Source organism: Petromyzon marinus, chromosome 47, assembly GCF_048934315.1.
Source record: "Petromyzon marinus isolate PM22_M1 ecotype Great Lakes invasive population chromosome 47, UKy_Petmar_22M1.pri1.0, whole genome shotgun sequence".
NCBI classification, from domain to species: Eukaryota; Metazoa; Chordata; class Hyperoartia; order Petromyzontiformes; family Petromyzontidae; genus Petromyzon; species Petromyzon marinus.
In genome coordinates, this window is record NC_133713.1 from 3693095 (window position 1) to 3713668 (window position 20574).

Sequence of the window (20574 nt, forward strand, 5' to 3'; positions counted from 1 at the left end):
CCCCAGTTCGGTTCTCAGCCAAGGCCAACATTGGCTGCGAGTGATTTCGGAGCCTCCCCAGTTTCACGAACCCGCAGGGGACCAGCGTGGGTGGAGTATGGTCGGAAAACCCCCGCGAATGGGGGTTGAGAATGCCTTCATCCAGCAGTGAATCGGTGAAAATTAAAACAACCCCAGCATTGGCTTAAGCGAGCCCGACTCTGCCGACGAGACATCCCATGTTCCAGGTTTGCTTGTGTTGAAGCCATGCTTCTGATTTATGTACCCCCCCTCCCGAGAGGGCCGTGCGTGCGAATCGGCCTCGCCGCACGCAGGCGTCCGAAGAGGTCGCAGTTGGCACGAGACGACGCGCATGGACCTCGCCTTGGAGCGCCGTGACAACATCGAGGCGAGGTCGCTCGTGGGGTCAAATGCCGACCGCCGCTGCTGCTGGTGATGATGAAGCTGCTGCTGCTGCTGGTGATGATGAAGCTGCTGCTGGTGATGATGATGAAGCTGCTGCTGGTGATGATGAAGCTGCTGCTGGTGATGATGAAGCTGCTGCTGGTGATGATGAACCTGCTGCTGCTGGTGATGATGAAGCTGCTGCTGGTGATGATGAAGCTGCTGTTGATGATGATGAAGCTGCTGCTGGTGATGATGGTTGATGATGATGAAGCTGCTGCTGGTGATGATGAAGCTGCTGCTGGTGATGATGAAGCTGCTGCTGGTGATGATGATGAAGCTGCTGCTGGTGATGATGAAGCTGCTGCTGGTGATGATGAAGCTGCTGTTGATGATGATGAAGCTGCTGCTGGTGATGATGAAGCTGCTGCTGGTGATGATGAAGCTGCTGCTGGTGATGATGAAGCTGCTCCTGCTGCTGCTGTTGATGATGATGAAGCTGCTGCTGCTGGTGATGATGAAGCTGCTGCTGCTGCTGGTGATGATGAAGCTGCTGCTGGTGATGATGAAGCTGCTGCTGCTGGTGATGATGAAGCTGCTGCTGCTGCTGGTGATGATGAAGCTGCTGCTGCTGGTGATGATGAAGCTGCTGCTGCTGGTGGTGATGATGATGAAGCTGCTGCTGCTGCTGCTGGTGATGATGAAGCTGCTGCTGCTGGTGGTGATGATGAAGCTGCTGCTGTTGCTGGTGGTGATGATGAAGCTGCTGCTGTTGCTGGTGGTGATGATGAAGCTGCTGCTGGTGATGATGAAGCTGCTGCTGCTGGTGGTGATGATGAAGCTGCTGCTGCTGCTGCTGCTGGTGATGATGATGAAGATGCTGCTGGTGATGATGAAGCTGATGCTGCTGCTGCTGGTGATGATGAACCTGCTGCTGCTGGTGGTGATGATGAAGCTGATGCTGCTGCTGGTGGTGATGATGAAGCTGCTGCTGCTGGTGATGATGAAGCTGCTGCTGCTGGTGATGATGAAGCTGCTGCTGGTGATGATGAAGCTGCTGCTGCGCAGATTTTTTTTCCCAACCGAGTGCCAAGTTGCGATCGCGCCCAGTGCAAGTGAACGTGCGTGCACGGCCATAGCCCTTCCGTTACCCAAGCCTGTTCGTGTGTGGTGGTGGTGGTGATGATGATGGCAGCAGTAATACGTTCAGGAGCTTAAAGCCAATGTCGAGGTCTGCTGCTGGCCACGGCGATAGGGCTTCGGCAGAGAGTGAGAGTTCGTTCATGATAGAGGTTTTTTGGGTTACGTGTTAAAGTGAGAGTTCGTGTCGTGTTTCCATTTCTCCTCCGTTGAATGAGCGCAGACCACAGCGCGTACAGCAAGAGCTCTTGGCCCAGCGATCCAGAAGACCGCCAGCTCAGGTGGTGGTCAAATCACGACATGGCCACACATTCAGCTGAGCGCTTTCGTGCGTGCAACTCTTCGCACGTCTTTGCCCTGCTACGTCCGTTTGTCTCCAGCCTGCATTAGCCCGTCTGTTGTGATGGAAGTTTCTCAGCATTTACAGATGAGAATGAGCCCCTCCCGTCAATCCACTGCTCGATGAAAGCAACTCCCCACACACCCTGCGAGTCGTGGGGAGTACCGCACCTCGCTCTACCGCGCCGGTCTGCGGCGCGGGTTGGTGGAGGCGGGGCGCAGAGATGCAGGGGACGACGACGAATTCTGTGGAAGTGCCCCATTGTGTAGGTTGAGAAGTATCTAGAAGAACCCCCCCCCCCGCCCAAATACTAAGGAGCTACTCACAGATAGATTCAGGAATCCATGTCAGCCGTGGAGCGAGCTTGTCACGGCTCATCCCGTGCCCCCCTTAGTGCCACGGGGAAGTCTACAGGGCCGACGCTGCGCCGCTCTCTGGCCAAGGCGTGAACTTTGCTTGGCAGGCGTCAGCCGGGCCCCGGGGTGACTTTGCGGGCGGTCAGGCGGCAGGCAGCGCCGCTGTCTCCTCGCGAGGATTTTCTCCGAGTTCCCGAGCCTCCGATTCCGCGGTGTTAATGAAACGGTTCACCCCTCCATTGCGCTTTCTGGCGCATTTCGCCGATTTACCGGCCCGTGCCACCTCGCCACCGATCCTCCGCGAGGCTCTCCCCGACTGGGCTCGCGCCCGTTGCGCGGCGATCGGTGGCGAGGCGATGCCACACTCCAAGCACCCTCGAGATCCCTCGCGGCCCTCTTGCCGGCAGTCGTTTTGCGGACGCGAGGCCGCTCCCGTTCCTTAACCCCCGTGACCCCGGGACGATCGTTCCCGTCCGCTGTGGCGTCGGCGCTACCTCCACCGGGCGCCATTGGCTCGGTGAAATCGAACGCCGCTTTGTTTTGCGAATTGGGATCCTGGGATGGAATGCGCATCGTGCATTTCATTCATCATTATTTCCTCCGGTCTCTGAATGAAAACACAACACTCGCGTGGATGCCACTGACATTTATTCCACCGCGACGCGGGATGCGCGCAGATCCGAGATGTCCTCGTTGGGGTTTGCCCCTCGCGCCACGGACAGCGCGGAGCGTTGCGCGCCCACGGAAAAATAAATCCACCGAGCAGCGGTCCCGATCATTGAGACTCAGGGCGCTGCTGCTGCTGAGGCTCACGAAGCTGTCGTGCAACAGCGGCCAGGAGCAAAAGCACGGAGCAAGGAATCGCAGGATAAATCTGCACGCGTGTGCAACGGCCTCTACCCCAACAGCGGAACGCAACGGGGAATCCCAGCGTGTCCGTGCTTGCGCCGCTGACTACATCACCGGCACCATCGAATGTCACGGTTATAATCCACCCGCGTTTAACGCGTGTGGCACAGGCTCGAGATTCGAAGGCGGCCGGTCATCCAGGGTGAATGCCGCGGGTGGATTATAACCGTGACGTTCGGGTTCACTGTCTGCTTCTTTTGAAAAAAAACAAAAGAGTCTGCCATTGCGTGACGACGTCACGGTCCAAATTTTCCCAAATTCCAAAAATGACACCGCAAATCGCTCGATTGAGATATGCGCGTGAGCAACGTTGGCAGGACCCTCCAAAAAATAGAGCCTTGAGACTCGGTGAGACTTCCATGGACGAACAAGCGCCTAAACGGCATGGGAACAATAATGCCAACAGCAATGAGCAATATCAACAACATTCACGCAGTGCACGTGCACAAGTGACACAGCTGCGTCGCTGTGCGGGAAGCGGCTGCTTCGCTCGCGCCGTCTCCGTTGCAGGCGTCCGGCCGCGTCGTGGGGAGATGAATTAGCGAGCTGGAGGCCAGGCTGAGCTACACGACTAGCTGGAGGCCAGGCCGACCTCCACGAGTAATCTCCCTTCCTGTCCGCGGCGTTGTTTAAACTTTATAAGCGAGGCGGTGCCGAGGCTGTCGTGTTAGCATGCGTCTCACCGGCTGGGCCTGCCACGGTCACCCCCAGTCACTGCGGCATAACTCCCTCCCCCCCCCTCCCTCCGTCTTCTTCTCTCCCTCCCTCCCTCCCTCCCCTCCCACCCCTTCCCTCCCTCCCTCTTTTTTATTTTAAATGTGATAATTTTATTTAGATACAGCTCAATGCAAACGGCGCCAAACCTTTCCTGGCATTGCCCTACTGTTGTCTTCTTGGCAGCAGCTACATTGTCAGCTCCATGATGGCACTGACTATGTCGTTGCTGTTGTTTTTGAGCGCGCGCACAGCCTTGGAACGAGACACATTGGCCTGGGACATCACAAGCTCGATGTCCTTGGCCTCCACCCCTCCCTCGTCAACCTCATCTTCCTCTTCACTCTCTTCCTGCACTGGTGCTGGCTGCACCATCTTCTGCACACCTATTGCTGCCTCTCCTGGCACCTTGAACTTCTCAGCAGCTGCCATCTGCGCCTGCTGTGACACGTCTTCAATCTTGGCCTCTCCGAAGACAATGTACGGGTCCGAAGCCGGGCTCTTGTAGACATCGGGCTTGGTGATGACAAAAAGGATGTTCTTGGACTTGCGGATGGTGGCGCGGGTCACTCCCGCAACCTGCCCCAGTCCCAGCTTGGACAATGGCCTTGCGATCTCTCTTCTCGCTGCGGCTCTGCTTGGCCTTGCTGACCATCTCTTCATTGAGCTGTCCAGCAGCTGCAAGCTGAGCCTGCTGCCACTCTGACTGCAGGGTGTTGTCTGTTATTCCTTCCAGTTCAGGAATGGAGTCATCGCATGTCCGAGTCTGTCCCAGAGCCCGATTCAACCTGAACTTCTTGCGTTTGCTTAGTTTGCTGCGGTTGCTGCTGCTGCTCTGCAGCAAGTGAAGAGTCTGTCGTTTCGCCAGGCATTTCCTGCACAACCGTCCCCAGCACCGCCGCGGAATCCGCCATGACCGAACGTGCCGGCCCTGCGGGGCGCTTCGGTGGACCGCGCCGAGTCACAACCACCGGCGAGACCGTGACGGGCGGCGATGGGAGCGGATGGCGCCGGATTGAGTCTCGAGCCGGGAGGATCGCGCCAACTCACCGCGATGAGCGGACCCCTCCCTCTCCTTCCCTCCCTCTCGCTTTGCTCGCTCGATAGCCCTCGCTCGGTGGCGGTGTGGACGCGGCTGCCCGTGAAGCATCGGTCACTAAGCGGCTCTCCATTCCCAATGCCCGAGCAGTCGTCGTCGTAACACATGGCTACGATTTGGCAATCAGTCAGGGGGTGGGGAAACCCGGGCCCACGCGGATGTACCCAGCCCCCCGCCGCACGAGGCCCCCGCACTTTTGGAACGGCCGGCACGTGGCATTCATCCATCGCCGCACTAATCGGGTACCGGAGGGGGATATTCTTTGACCTACCAGCACCGCTGTCACTGCTGTTAACTGCAAAGGCATGCCTGTGGGTGTAACATACGTACGTTCGGCCATCACACGCTGCGCGCACCTGCTGATTGGTAAACACAAAACTGCGCACCGTGGTAGCCGCGATAAACTGGCACCTTTTAGCAGTGTTGCTCTGGTCAGTGCCGCTGATTTTGGGTAACGGCCAAAGCCAACGCGGAGATGTTCGCTGAAGGATTTGAGAGGGGAATCCGAGGGAGCGATGGGGACCTCATCGTCGCGACACCATCGCGCGCCTCTCTGCGCCGTCCGCGACAGCTCTCACCAAGGGGCCCCGCTCGCGAGACACTCCATCTCGTCAGGCCTATCTCGTAGGGTCTAACTGATGGAAATTAATTAAATCGAATAAAACTGAAATACTGTGAAATATTCCGCCGAAGCTATAAGGTATGATTAACATTGCTATTAAAGGCGATAATGGCTATTACGGAGCCGCGGTTGTAATGGTGGCAGCTATTAAAGGTTTAACCCTCTTTGAGAGTCGGTGAATAACGAGCCGCCTGACCAAAATGAAATGCGACTGGCGGTGAAATGCGAGGAATTCTTTCGGGGCGATCTTTTTTTCTCTCTCTTTCCCCGTCGCCCGTTAACGGCGCAGAGGATTCTCGCGGTCGCAGAGTCGCCCGCGCCGCGACGGACACGGAGGTGGTGGGGGTGGTGGGGGTGGTGGGGGTTGGGGTGGTGGGGGTGGTTAGGGTGGCGGGGGTGGGGGTGGTGTGGGTTGGGGTGGTGGGGGTTGGGGTGGTGGGGGTTGGGGGTGGTGGTGGGGGTGGTGGGGGTGGTGGGGGTTGTTGGGGTGGTGGGGGTGGGGGTGGTGTGGGTTGGGGGTGGTGGTGGTGGGGGTTGAGGGTGGTGTGGGTTGAGGGTGGTGGGAGTTGGGGGTTGAGGGTGGTGTGGGTTGAGGGTGGTGGGGGTTGAGGGTGGTGGGGGTTGGGGATTGAGGGTGGTGTGGGTTGAGGGTGGTGGGGGATGAGGGTGGTGGGGGTTGGGAGTGGTGGTGGGGGTTGTGGGTGATGGTGGGGGTTGTGGGTGGTGGTGGGGTTTGAGCGTGGTGTTAATGACCACGAGGGGGTAAAGGAAGCGACTCCCATTGCCCGGCTCCGTCACGACCTCTCTTCATTTTCCAAACTCTGCCGTGGGATTTGCGACGCTCGTCAGCGTTGTGCCGCTGCGGCTCCGGTCGCCGTTTCTTTATTTTCGACAACATCGTTATTTTCGCAGCAGCAGCAGCAGCAGCAACAACAACAGCAGCAACAACAGCAGAAGCTGCATTGACAATAGCAACAACAACGAACACCAACAACAAAAAAAACCAAACTGTCGGAGCAATAACATTTGTGTAACATGCTCCGCGGCATATTAAACTGCGCCTGTAACCCGTGCCCCTCGTTCCGCCATGCGCGTTATGGCCAATGCTTGTTGCATGATAATGACGACCCTCGCCGAGGCATCATCTCGCGATGATTTAACGGACGCAGATTAGATGAGCGCGGGTTTTGACAGCTTCACGGCCGAGGAGTGTCCCCGGCGCTCAGACCGTTACCCATTACGGCCGTGTCCGAGTGGCACAACACGAGTAATCGCTCATTAGTCGCGCGTTTAAGAGCCGCGGCGGGCGGTCGGGCGGGGCGAGCGCCGAGACACCGCGCCTGTGAGCGCGCTTTTAAACAGCGGCGGGTATCCTCACTGCCGCAATCTCACAGCCCCCCACCCCCTACCCCCTGCCTCCACTCCAACCCCCCCCCCCCGTCACGGGCAGCCCACACCGCACAGCCGGGCAGCTCTGATAAATGGAATCAAAAGAGCTTTATAGCTCATCGGATTCCTCCGGGTATAAATACAAAATTCTGATTCTGATGAAAACGATCTCTGCTGATCGCTGGAAAGACGGGGCTTTTGTTGCGGCACGTTCTACTGGACATCTGTGAAAACTTACCGACACGGATGTTGAAGTTCTTATTGTATGTTGAACTTATTTCGCACTGTCCGTAGCCAATCGTGATAATCGGAGGTATAAAAGAGATTCATAGCGAATCGGATTCCTCCGGTATAAATTAATATTCTGATTCTGATCTAATAAAAAAACATATGTTTACGCTTATTTACACCCAGAAAAGAGTCTCAAGAATCTTGCTCAGGAGGGTCCTGCCAATTGTTTGCAGTGTAGGCGGTGATGTTGCTGCTGTGTTCCGATTCTAAATTATTCCCAGAGACTCACAGAGAGGCTCGTATGGAGACACACAGCCTCACACGGCGACAAATGGACTAATACAAACCCATAGTTATCAATGAGAGAGCACACCACTGGTGCATAATCATTACCACCACGAGTTACCTGCCGGTTTCAATTGTCTTTTAGACTCATAAGACTCGCACAAAGATCCATAGACTCGCGCAGACCCAGACACCCACACAAAGATTCATAGACTCGCACAGACACAGAGACTCACACAAAGATCCATAGACTCGCACAGACCCAGAGACTCACGTAAAGATCCATAGACTCGCACAGACCCAGAGACTCACAGAAAGATCCATAGACTCGCACAGACCCAGACACCCACACAAATATCCATAGACTCGCACAGACCCAGAGACTCACACATGGACCTATAGACTCGCACAGAAAGTGCTTATCATTGGTTCCCCGTCATTCCATTCACTCGTTGCTTTTTCATTCATTTGCCATTTCATTCCTTGGCGGGCGTCACTCGCGACTGGGAGGCTCGTGACGTGGCCGAGCGGACCCAGCGCATGGACAACACGGGTTCCTGTCCCATGGGTTCCTGTCCCATGGGTTCCTGTCCCAGGGGTTCCTGTCCCGGGGGTTCCTGTCCCGGGGGTCCGTGTCGCGGGGTTCGTGTCTCGCGCGACGGCGAGGAGCTAGAGAGGAGGATTCCCGGCAGCAGCAGCTCGATGGGATGGAGGGGGCGTGGGATTATGCCTTCAATTATTAACGCGGTATTTATTAGAGGCACATCCATTATTGAAATGGCGCTTTAACTTTTTCCCGTCATCTCGCTTTGCGCGCGCGGATGACAGTCCCGCATCCCTCCCAATCACTGCACTACCGCCCTTCGTCATAGCTAACAAAGCAAATGCCAAGATCCCCCGTCCGGCCTTTAACATGCTGTTGGGGCGAGCACCTCTCTGAAGGCTGGAATAACACACGAAGGTGTGGGTGTCTGGAACCACGGCCGGCTGCTTGTGTCTGTCCAGCGCTTTCACACCGCACCAGGTACTCATTTAAGGCTGACTCGCTATGGGGGACACCTAGGATTGGGTCAAATATTCGCCACTGGTATTGACGGTTAGCGGAAATCGAATTCGGGTCGCTGTGTTCGTCGTGCAGTGCCCTGACCACTCCGCTACCGCTGCCCCCACTCACGCACTCGATTCTGTCTCACGACCAATATCGGTGGCGAATATATGAACCGGTCCTGGGCCTCCCGTAGGTTGACTCAGCCTCAAATAACTACCTGGTGCGGTGTGTAAACATCCAGCACTGGGGAGTCCAAGGTGGTCGGGCGTGGTGCTGGCCACCCAATGTGTGCCGTGCCGGCCTTCATAAGTGTTCGCTCACAGCACTTGTCCCAACAGTCTGTTGAAGGCTAGACGGGGGATCTTTATCTTCGCGAGTGCGGATGTTCGTCGGTCCGTCTGCCTACCGTGCAGCTGCCGATCTGTGCCGTGGCCTCGCTCGGCTCATTGCGGACAGTGGCGAGGGAGGTGGCACTGGTCGCCAGCTGACGGGCAGCGTGACTCGTCGCCACAGCCACAACGAAAGCCGTACTTGATGCGGTGTGCCGGGTGCGAAAATATTTTCCACGTGGGCAGCCCAGACGGCTGGGCCCTGGGAATGAATGAGAGGTGGGAATGGGCGAGCGGCGAGGGCAGTGGAAGTGAGCGGCGCTTGCTAATGAGATAGCGCGGCGCGCGCTGAGCCAGGTCTGGCACCGTCTCAGAAGATGGATCGGTGGGGAGATGTGCGTCTGAGTCTTGCGCTTCATTAGATTGTGAAGATCGCGCCTTAATGGACAGGGCTGCGGCAGGGCAAGAGCTTTGAGCTGACACCGGGGGAAGAGGGAGGGCAGCGATGCGGGAGCCTCGCCTTGTCTTGATATCGCTGCAGCCTCCACTTGATTCGGTCCTTTTGATGGTAATTGATTTAAAACCATTATATTCCATTGTACTTTATCTCTGACCTTTAACCTGACAGCTTGTTTATATCTGAAAAGCGATAACGCGCCGTAAATTGGTTGATGCGCTATCTCAAATGTAATTTATCGGCACCAGGGGGTGGCAGGAATTTCGATGCAACGGAGCGAATTAAAAACAAAAATAAAACCGGCCCCCCCAAAATATTCATGAGCGGCGGAGGAGGGGTGGTGGGGGGGGAGGGGTGGTGGGGGAGGGGTGGTGGGGGGGGGCAGGGTGGTGGGGGAGGGGTTGCAGGGCGTTGCAGTGGTAACAGTCACGCCTCGCAGCACAATGTAAGCCGGGTTCGATCCTCGACCCGGGGTGCCATTCTGCGTGGAGTTTGGATGTTCTCCCTCTGTTCTGCACGGGCTTGCTCCGGATTCTCTGCTTTCCTCCCATAGCTAACAAAAACAAAGACCCCCCCACGCAATGTGTAACCGGTATTGGCCAAAACAAAACAAAACACTCCATCCCAATGCTGAATAAATACCGGCAAATTGTTCCACTGGGATAACGCAGCAGCATCGGGCGACCGCACGGCGCCGAGAGGCAGGCGGCCTGAGTGCGTTCGGGCCACGCGAGGCCGCGACTGGTTGCGCGGTGCGTGGCCGTCCGCGTGCCGTGCCGTACCGTGCCGTGCCGTGCCGTACCGTGCCGTGCCGTGCCGTGCCGTGCCGATTCTCGGCGGGGCCCACCGCTGGCGCGAGAGCCGCGGCCGCGAACGAGCCGGGGCGTCTGGCGACGCCGCTCCAGCCAGGGCTTTGCGACAACATCTAAATTCGGGCGCAATGTCCATCGGTTAGAAATACAAGAGGGCATTGTGCGCAGTGTGCGAATATTAAACGGCGCGTGCCAAAACACATGGGCCGCGGTCGCTTAATGCGGCGACTGTGTCGGGTAGGATATATTTAAAAAATGTGGTCACATTTTAAAAGCAATTAATCACTCTGGCAGCAGCATTGCATCATTCCGGCTGCAGTACATTACCTCCGGGTCCTGCACATGGCGATTTGATATTAATTTTCAAATTCAAATCTTCATTTTCAGCTCCAATAATAGGAGAGGCAGATCTCGGGGGGTGGGGGGTTGGGGAATGTTAATCAGCAGTGGAGGAGAAGGAGGTGCCGCTGACAGCAAGCGGTGGCCCAGCTGCCTCGGAATTCACGGCTGGCAGGTGGTCACGGCCGCGTGGCGGGTTGGACTATGGGTTGGTGGATCACGCTATGATGGGAGCCGCCGAGCCACATGTGTTTTGTTTATTTGTATTCAAGTCTGATCGATGCCCTCACGCGTAGTCGTCTCGTGATCTCGGCGCCGCGTGACCGCAGTGTCAGCAACAAACGCCCCCTACGACCGACGGCCCCTTAAATGCCACCCGATCTCATCAGATCTCAGAAAAGCTAAGCAGCCTTGAGCCTGGTCAATACCTGAATGCGTGACCACCAGGGCTTGCCAGGTGTGGTAGCGTGAAAGGAGACAAGTGAGGGCAGCGCTGTTACTCCCCGCGTATACTGAGGGCTCTCTCTGGGGTTTCCAGTTTCCTCCCACAAGAAGCCAAACTCTCATTGATGGCACGAAGCGCGTCCAAAAATCAGCCTTGAGTGTCCGCGAGGGCGTTGCTGGGTTAATAATCGGCGTCGTTGTCACTTGTTTCTCACCCCCCCCCCCCCCACCACCACCCCATACCGTTGCGTTGCGTCTTCAAAGCTGCAGAGGGGCAGTAAAACGATAGTAAAGATGATGAATGAAAATGAGCCCAAATGCTCGGTAACAGCCTCCACCTTGGGGCGAGTGAGGGCCCATGTCCCCCCCCCCCCCCGCCGCCATATCCACCCCTCCGCGTGTGTGCGTGTGTGAGCCACCCACCCACCCAACCACACACCCACCCAGCCACCCAGCCACCCTGCCGCGTGCGCGCGCGCGTTTGGTGAGAGGGGCGGCCGGGAGATGTTTCTTCCCGTGAGCGTTTGAAGAGGCAAAGAGGAGGAGGATGAGAGGTGGGGGGGGGGGCTTATCTGCGAGTTCAGTGTCCCAAATGGTGGGGGGCCTCACGGCGAAACGGAGAGATGCCGCGATCGCCACGCGGCGCGGCAGCGATCTCAGACCACGGCATTACACGCAGATAGCGGCAAATACGTCATCTCTGCTTATCGCTAAAGGCGCACCGAAAATTTCATAAATATTAATGGCCAAATACTTTATGGGTCATTCCTTATTCTAAGCCATGCGAGGGCTCGCTGTTCAATCATTGCGGGGAATGGAAAGGGCTTGATGCGGGGCCGATAGCCTCCTTTCCTCCACGATTTACATTTTGTTTAGAATTTAAACATTGACCGACTAATGAAAGCCGAGCATCGTCAGATTTATTCTCGAGGCAGCTCGTGATGCCGCCGAGTCGCACGTGGCGGGGGGGGGGGGGGAGGCCAGGTGGCGTCCTGCTTTCACCGGCGTCCTCCCATCGTTATTGACAAGCGGCGCTTTGCCTTTGCGCCGCCTCCGCTTGACAATTTAAAGTCGGCGACTCCCGGCAAGGCGGCGGTGCGCGCTGCGCCGTGATCCTCGCGGCGCGCGTGCAGGAGACGACGCGGGTCCCATCCGCACGCTGCCCACGGAGCGGCGAATCCCAAAGTTCGATTCCTCGCCAGGGCCAACCAACAGCGGCGGCGAGTGATTAAAACGAAGCCGTCCCTGGATCTCACCGCTTCGCCAAACCCTCGCTGACCAGTGCGGTGAAGTATGGTCAAGCGATCCCCATCGACTGACACGGCCGTCATCCAGCAGCACATTGACCAAGGCCTGTCAAGGAATCACTGATGATTGTGTAGCACGTGCGACGCGTGACGCAAGTAAGCGCTAGGCTCCCGTGTATGTCAAGAGACAGAACAGGCTCGGCTCGCGTGTTTATTAATGTGAGTCCGCTGTCAATCACTCGCGTCGCCATGGAGACGCCGGGCAGTGATCCCAGCGGCAGCAGCAGCAGCAGCTGACGACCCCAGCTGAGAGACGCCTCCAGACAGCGGTGCCCGGCAGTTCATCCTCTTGATGGCCAAGCACCCTCTGGGAAAGTCACGGCATCGGGAGCCCTGAACCCAGCAGTCTTTTCGACAACGGTGCTCTTAGTGATGTCAATGATAACGACAATGATGATGGCGATGATTTGTCACATTGGAAACAACTTCTGAAAGGCACCGCATAGGTATTCGCAGTTGCGCTCGAGTATAGCTCACCGATGTCCGACGTTTCGCTCCACGTGCTGGGTGGCAGCCCCGTTGGGGAATGAACGTCGGAGATCGCGCCGAACGAGACGCGGTGCGAACCGAGACCGGGCGCGTTCGGGGCGATTGTTCCATCGTAGTCGAGGTCGGGGACTCGTGTGGCTCACGGATGGCGCAGGTTCACCGAACCCGCCGGGTCTATGATATCCCATGGCTCGTGGTGGCCTTGTTGTGCCATCGCACCACCTCAGCCAAGCTCAAATCCCAGCCGTAATCGGCCGGATAAGCGACGTTTCAGGTGGCCCGAGTGCGCTGTGGCTGGGCTCGACTGCCCTGTTGCTGTGGCCCAGCTGTGTGCTGGGTGACCTCGGTCATTCGAAGTCGCTGCGGGTCTCCTCTGTACGCAGCTGCTGCTGCTGCTGGAATGTTGGCAGTGAGGTGTGGTGGTGGTGGTGGCATCATCGACGGCTTTAGCCGTGATGGCATCTGGACAGTCTGGATCTGTGGTAGGCTGGGAGTAGGTGAGTGGCACGCGTTGATGTTGACGTTGAGTCGGTAGCTCTGGGAGTCCTCTTCCCTCCGAGCTAAGGAGGCGACCGCCGCGTGCAGCGTCTCCGTGCCGGGGTCGCTGCTTGACCCTCGGGGCCGATAGCGCGCGAGCTCCGATCCTCGCTCGCGACATCGACACGCGTCCCGCGGTGCCGTGACGTTGGGGAGCCCTGCGTGGCCCTTTAATAGAATTGACTTTGTGCGTTTTTAGGGAACACGAGGAGGGGGAGGGTGGGGGGGGGTGGCGGTGCAAGGTGGAGTCAACATGGAGCGGGGTGGCCCGGTTTTGCCAGCAGTGCTCGCGCAGTGATGCTGGAAAACAACGCGGATGGTTTCTGTCGACGCAGAGGAGAGGAGCTGCAGGAGGAGGAGGAGTGGCTGCGCCCAGGATGGTCCGGCCGGTCAGCGCGATGCGCGGCGCTTTTGCATTGATCGCGCTCAATCAAGGGTCGACTGCCCCGGTAGCAGAAGCCCGTTCTAGACGGGGCACGGGGTACCCGCACGCGTTGTTCCAGGGACGCTCGGAGCCCTCACTTCTGCAGTGGACGACGACTTGGGAAACGTTCGATGGGTAGGGGTGTAGAGGTTTGTTGCGGCACTGCCTCCGCGCTTCGATCAATTGCCGGCAGCATTGTAGCCGAGGTGTGTGCGTGTCCATCTGTGGGTCTCTGTGTGAGTCTGTGGGTCTCTGTGTCAGTCTATGGCTCTTTTTGTGAGTCTATGGGTCTCTGTGTGAATCTATGGGTCTCTGTGTGAGTCTCTAGGTCTCTGTGTGAGTCTGTGGATCTCAGTGTCAGTCTATGGCTCTTTTTGTGAGTCTATGGGTCTCTGTGTGAATCTGTGGGTCTCTGTGTGAGTCTCTGGGTCTCTGTGTCAGTCTATGGGTCTCTTTGTAAGTCTATGGGTCTCTGTGTGCATCTATGGGTCTCTGTGTGAGTCTCTGGGTCTCTGTGTGAGTCTATGGCTCTTTTTGTGAGTCTATGGGTCTCTGTGTGAATCTATGGGTCTCTGTGTGAGTCTCTGGGTCTCTGTGTGAGTCTATGGCTCTTTTTGTGAGTCTATGGGTCTCTGTGTGAATCTATGGGTCTCTGTGTGAGTCTCTGGGTCTCTGTGTCAGTCTATGGGTCTCTGTGTGAGTCTATTGGTCTCTGTGTGAGTCTATGGGTCTCTGTGTGAGTCTATGGGTCCCTGTGTGAGTCTATGGGTTTCTGTGTGAGTCTATGGGTCTCTGTGTGAGTCTATTGGTCTCTGTGTGAGTCTATGGGTCTCTGTGTGAGTCTATGGGTCTCTGCGAGAGTCGTTATCTCAAACCAGAAACCACACTGTTGGACCACTAAACGTGCACACGCAAGGGGTTCTTGCCTGTGTACGTTTAGCTCACAGTTAGCACCACATAAACTACATTCTTTGATTTTACCAGTTCAGGCCCACTGAGCTATATAGTTTTATTTCAGAAGCGATCTGGCCACAAATTATAGCCCAATGAAGTGGCTTATCATGTGGAAATTTATAGCAGCCAAATCCTCCAAACGCGTGACGTTGATTCCAAATGTGGAGGGGAAAAAAACCGGAGGGCCCTGAGACAAATCCACGCGACCACGGCGAGAGAGAGAGAGAGACACCGCAAACTCCAAATATACAGCAGGCATCGTCAGGGTCGCCATCGAACGCACGACCCCCTCGCATACGAGGCGAGGCAGTTAACATCTCCTGGCCACCGTGACACCGAATGGCGCTGTCCGTGGCCCAGCGGTGTCCCCACGATGGAGCCGCCCTGAGCCCCACGCGCTCCCGGGGTTCGGGTGGCGCCGAGGCCGACACGAAGGCGCCCATCCTCCCCCCCATCGTCCCGGATTCAGGATAGGCGGATGGTGGTGGGAGAGGGGGATGGGGGAGGGAACATTTTATTATGGCGGACTTCAATTTTCCAGGAATTGATTGGGAGCTGATTGAATCTCGGACTAAAGGGGAGGAGAGGGTGAGAGGGAGGGAGGTGTTGAGGCAGCGGGAGGTCCGGGGGCGAGGTTTATGGAGATGAATCAGAATCGTGTTTTTTTTTTCAAAGCAATTTGTAGATAGCCCAGCGTGGCGGGGCGCGCCGTATCGGATCGAGTCCCCAGCAAGGGACGCGCGCGGCACGGACAGCGGAGAAGCGCAGGAGGGGAAATGCCCTCCGAGGCGACGGTGCTGGCGCCGGGTCCACCACTGAAAACTCGTCCCTTTAGAACTGCGCGTTGTGCTCAGTCTGTTGACCTTCCCCCGCACCTCCGATTAGCACGGTTGCCTACGTACGGTGCGAAAGAAGTTGGTACCATGCGACTGCCAGGTCCTGAGATCCCGCTGCCACTCCCGTGACTGGCTGTGGACGCTGCCTCTATCCCTGAACATGCCTACTCAAGTCTAAACGCCTCTTCCTCCTGCGCTGTCCTCTCCCAAACGTCGCTATTCACCCCCCCCTCTGCCCCCCACCAATCAATATAAAGCTCCCGTTCCTCCCTGTGATCTCATCAGGCCAAGCGTCACCCTGGTCAGAATCACCCTCGCTGGTTGATATTCCTCCCGTAACGGGGATGTGTTTTTTTGTTTGTTACTTAAGCCCTGAAATTCTTTTCGCTAAATTTGCCGTACTTTGCTTTTGCCATTGTGGTGACCCGAGTGACCTCCTCTTGCAGATGCGACTCGCCCTGGTCTCTCTCTCTCTCTCACGAGTTCGTCGCCCAGAACAATAAAATAAACTTGAAACGCGTCCGAGATGTAGCTCCATTAAGGTGCTCTGCAGATTTCACGTTGTGTTAAGGAGAGTGTGGAAGGCCCACGCTGTCCAGGAAAAGCCTGAGCACGTGTGACGAGCGGCAATGGGAGTGCTGTTAGGCTGAGCAGCACGGGAATCCTGGGGGGGGGGGGGGGGGGTGTGGGGGTGGTCAGGTTTGTGAGGTCAAAGCCCTGTGCAGCCCAGGTGACAATAACATAGTCGCCCCGTTGTGCTTGTGGTGTGACCAGCTCATCGCACGAGAAGCCACTGCCCGTTACGCGCTTGACGCAGGAGGCACGGGCGCAGCACGTGAAGCAGCGTGTGATGCCATCGCATTGGTTACCAGACTCAACGCGTGGCCGCAGAGTTCCGTCGGTTGCTTTTCAAATAGCACACAACAGAGAGAGGGAGAGAGATTGCGCAGCATCCTTGCAGCACGGGGGCAGAATCAGTGCTGTTGTCATAGCGACCTCCGTTTGGCTCCTGGGTATCGGAGAGGATGCAGCCGTAAGAAGCCGGGTCGCGGAGCGATGGAGCCGCAGGTGCAGCCGATGCTGCCAGGGATCAAGAATGCAATTGACCCTCGGGGTTACGGGGCAGCGCGCGGGATGGATTTTACTCGACGCGGTGCGAGAGGCGGAGAGGCGGAGAGGAAACGGCGCGGGACGGCCAAGGTTGGCGGAGCTCGCGTGGGAATCTTCGACGAAGGTGGCTCCGCGTGGCCGCCACGGCTCGTCGAGGAGACCACGATCACCGGAGCCCGATGAGCGGTGAACGCCCGCGATCAGTAGCCGAGGCTCAGCAGCCGGTGGCCGGTGGCGATGGGGCGCGTGACCACTCGTCGATTAAAATCGATTGCCATGTTTTGTTGTCGTGCTTTTCGTGTCGTCTCGCAAATTTTCGTGAAGGTCATTTAGGCGACACGTCATGAGCCAAAGTATTCACTGGGATACTCTCGCAGAGCAGTAAATAATCACGTGTTAGAGTAAGGTCCGCAGAAGTGGATATTATGGAGCTACCTCTGAGATCCCCTCCTTCAAGAGACCTCTGGTTCACACAGTAGAAGGGAGCACTTTACCACTCATGTTGCGTGACTGTCAATCACAATATGTGTTTTTGTTAATCTCAGAGCTGGAATGTAGCCAAATTAAGTGCAACACCAAATTTCAATTGATGGATTTGTGTTGGTGACCGTATGCAAATGATGCAGGTAATAATTCGCCTGCATCATTTGCATACGGTCCCCCAGACACACTTCACTCTGTGTCTGGGTTACCAATCAGAAATCAGTGCTACTCCGCGATGTCGAAACGCCAAACAGCATAAAAAAAATCCGTTATCGAAAAATGTACCTTTGAATAGTGCATCGTAGTGTACAGCTCGTCGAGGTGAGTCGATTTCCCGCAACGGACTCAAACCGACTGCATCACGGACATTAATGCGAGAGCCGGGATACTATGGTACCCCTGGGTACCGCCATAAAAGTTCAAATGTAGCGATGCAACTCAACGATTGATCGTTGTTTTTTATATTGTTTCTGTCCCTGCTCATTGATCTTGTTTGTTGTTTTTGTGTTGTCGTCTTCTGTGTGTGTGTGCGCATCGTTTTTTGATCCGTCACGTTCACTGCCAATCGAGACTTGACGCGGTCTCGCGGCCCCCACTGGATGACACGCTCATTGACGAGACGAGTACAAACGGTAACAAAAAAAATAAATGAGGCGACGACGAAGAATAATGTTCTTAACTCAAACCGTGACCCCCGGACTGTGACAGTCCACGGAATGGCTGTGGTGGTGGTGGGGGGGGGTGGAGGTTTTTTTTTTCATTAACGAGCTCCGCCTGAGCGCCGCACTGAGTGCAGCAGCCAAACCTCGGAGGAGATCGTCCATTAACAGCACGATCAAGACTCCTCGCTGCCAGCGCTAATGTCCTTCTCACCTCTCTCCTGTCAGCGGCTCCGTTGCGCGCGCCGGGCTGAAAGCCGCGGCGAGTCGGCAAATCGCGTCGTGCCGAGCGTGTGAATCGGCCGGCTGAAGGAAGGCTGCGGGGAAGTGGGGCTGAAAGCGATGGAATTGATGGCCGTCAGAAAGGGTCAAACGTCCATTTTTTTTTGGGGGGGGGGAACCCTTCAGAGGTAAGCGGGCTTCTACTCGGGAGGAGAGTCTGTCGGAACACATCATGCAGAACCGTTGCCTTGCGCGAGTGGCATTAATATTGGAGCGGGCTTCTGCCGGGCGCGAGTCCACCGCAGGTTTCGCGCGCGCCGCTGGAGTTTCTGAGTGGATTTCCCGCGCTCGCCGCTCTACCAGCTTCCACTTTGGTCTTCAGTGGAAGTCTCGTCGTGCAAGGAGCCACTGATGCGTCTTGGCAGCGATCGCTCGCAGAGGAGCGGCGCGGGACCGAGAGGTGCTCACGTGCGGAAAGACTTGGAGCTGGGCGGACCTGTCCCATGACTGATGCCGGCAGTGTCGAGATCGGCCCATGTGGGAGGTGGCCGTGGTTGGGTTTGTCGGCGTCACCCGGCTCCTGCCTGCGAAGCCTCCGTGCATTGTGTGGAGGTGTTTGTTATCGGTGACGAGCAGCAGCTGCGTCAGGACGTGGTGGAGCACGCTTGTGATCCCGTGCTTTGCACGCGAGGATGGGTGGAACTCATGAATTCGTGAAACTCTTAAACACGTGTTGGGCTGTGAGATAGCCAGAAGTATTATCTCCTCATTCACGTGGGTATGCCAAACACTCATTCAATTGCATCGACCAAACATCCCAAATTGCAGGACCATGTTGAAAAACTATTCTCAAGACTCGGTTAGGCTCTCCTGGATCTACAAAGGACATGGTCGTTCGTGTCACGATGGCACTAAAATCATTGGGCCGCAGGGTGATGGCGCCGCGGTTACGCGCGTGCCTCACAGCAAGAAGGTTCCCGGGTTTGAGACCCCACTGCGTGGAGCTTGTATGCCCTCCAAGCAGACACGCAGCCACGTGTCCCGTTCGCGCATGTAACGTCCATTACAAATGTAGTGACAGACGGAGTGACGACGCAGAGGCGACGGAGAGATGACGGAGAGGTGATGAAGAGATGACAGAGAGACGACGGAGAGGTGACGGAGAGGCGATGGAGAGACGACTTAGAGACAACGGAGAGACGATGGAGAGACGACGGAGAGGCGACCGAAAGGCGATGGAGAGACGACGTGGAGGCGACGGGGAGACAACGTAGAGACGACGTAGAGACAACGTAGAGACGACGGAGAGACGACGGAGAGACGACATAGAGACAACGTAGAGACAACGGAGAGACGACGGAGAGACGACGGAGAGACGACGGAGAGACAACGGAGAGGCGACGTAGAGACAACGTAGAGACAACGGAGAGACAACGGAGAGACGACGGAGAGACAACGGAGAGACGACGGAGAGACGACGTAGAGACAACGTAGAGACAACGTAGAGACGACGGAGAGACGACGGAGAGACGACGTAGAGACAACGGAGAGACGACGGAGAGGCGACGGAGAGACGACGGAGAGGCGACGGAGAGACGACGGAGAGACGACGGAACAGCGACGGAGAGATGACGTAGAGACGACGGAGAGACGCCTGCATGCTTCCTCCAACTCTTTTGGCCAGCGCGATGGATCAAATTTCGAGCGATCCGTCACGTCACTGTCACTGCACTCTACACGTGCCTGCCCGGGCCCATCTGTCGAGTTATGAGTCTGGGAAGGCGCCACCGTGGTGCCCCCCCACCCTTCACGCGGACGAGCTCTTAGGAGAGTGTCGCTCTTTTCACAAGCGAGTTGGCGCGTGCTTTCTTGACAATCGTCTTTAAAAAAAACACATTCTTTTTGGCAGCCTTCAGCACTTTGGGTTGGAGTAAAAAGTTCAAGGCTTTAATCACGGGCGTCATTCGCATCACGCGGTAATTTTGTTAACGCTTGTTTAATTGGCAGTTACGGGATAAATTTGGATACTTTGGGCAACCGACTTACAGGATGTGTAATTTATAACCGCGTCCGGGCCTGTTTAATAGCCGCTGCCAAAGTTACACTCCCACGATTGTTTGTAATTAAATTTTTGTGCAGAGGCGATTCCAAGGTGAGCGATGGGAAGTCGTCCAGGAAGCGGTGAGCGGCAGGGCCCTGCATCCGTAGCGACGGCGTGGGCCTCTTGCTGCCCGAGGTGCCACGCGTCCCCCCGAGGCGCACAAGGAAAGGAAAAGGTTCCGTGCCTGAACCCTGGGATGAGCACTCTTCCCACCGGCAAATGAGAACCGTTCCGGACTGCCTTTACTCCCCAATGGATCTCGCGGGTCCCTTCGTCAAAGCTCATTCCCATATTAGGAGCTGTGAGATGCAAGCGAGCTTCCTATCTTCAGAAGAACCGACTCAATAATCCCTTGCTGTGCTGCCACGTCAGAGCCACTTTGCAGCGCCAGCCTGCGACACTTGACATTCCAGGTGGTCTCCCATGCAATTGATAACCGAACTAAACTCCGCTTAACTTCGGAGACATGACGAGCGTGGGCGCATTCGGAATGATTAAAAGTTTCCGAATTAAGGCCTTCCGATACCGTGGGGAATTTTCGGGGTTTAATGTGT

The 20574-nt window shown here is 56.5% G+C and overlaps 1 pseudogene; it reads right to left on the reverse strand.

Moving 5' to 3' along the window:
* Nucleotides 1-3932: 3932 nt before the first annotated feature.
* On the reverse strand, nucleotides 3933-4849 carry LOC116952538 (nascent polypeptide-associated complex subunit alpha pseudogene; annotated as a pseudogene).
* Nucleotides 4850-20574: the final 15725 nt, after the last annotated feature.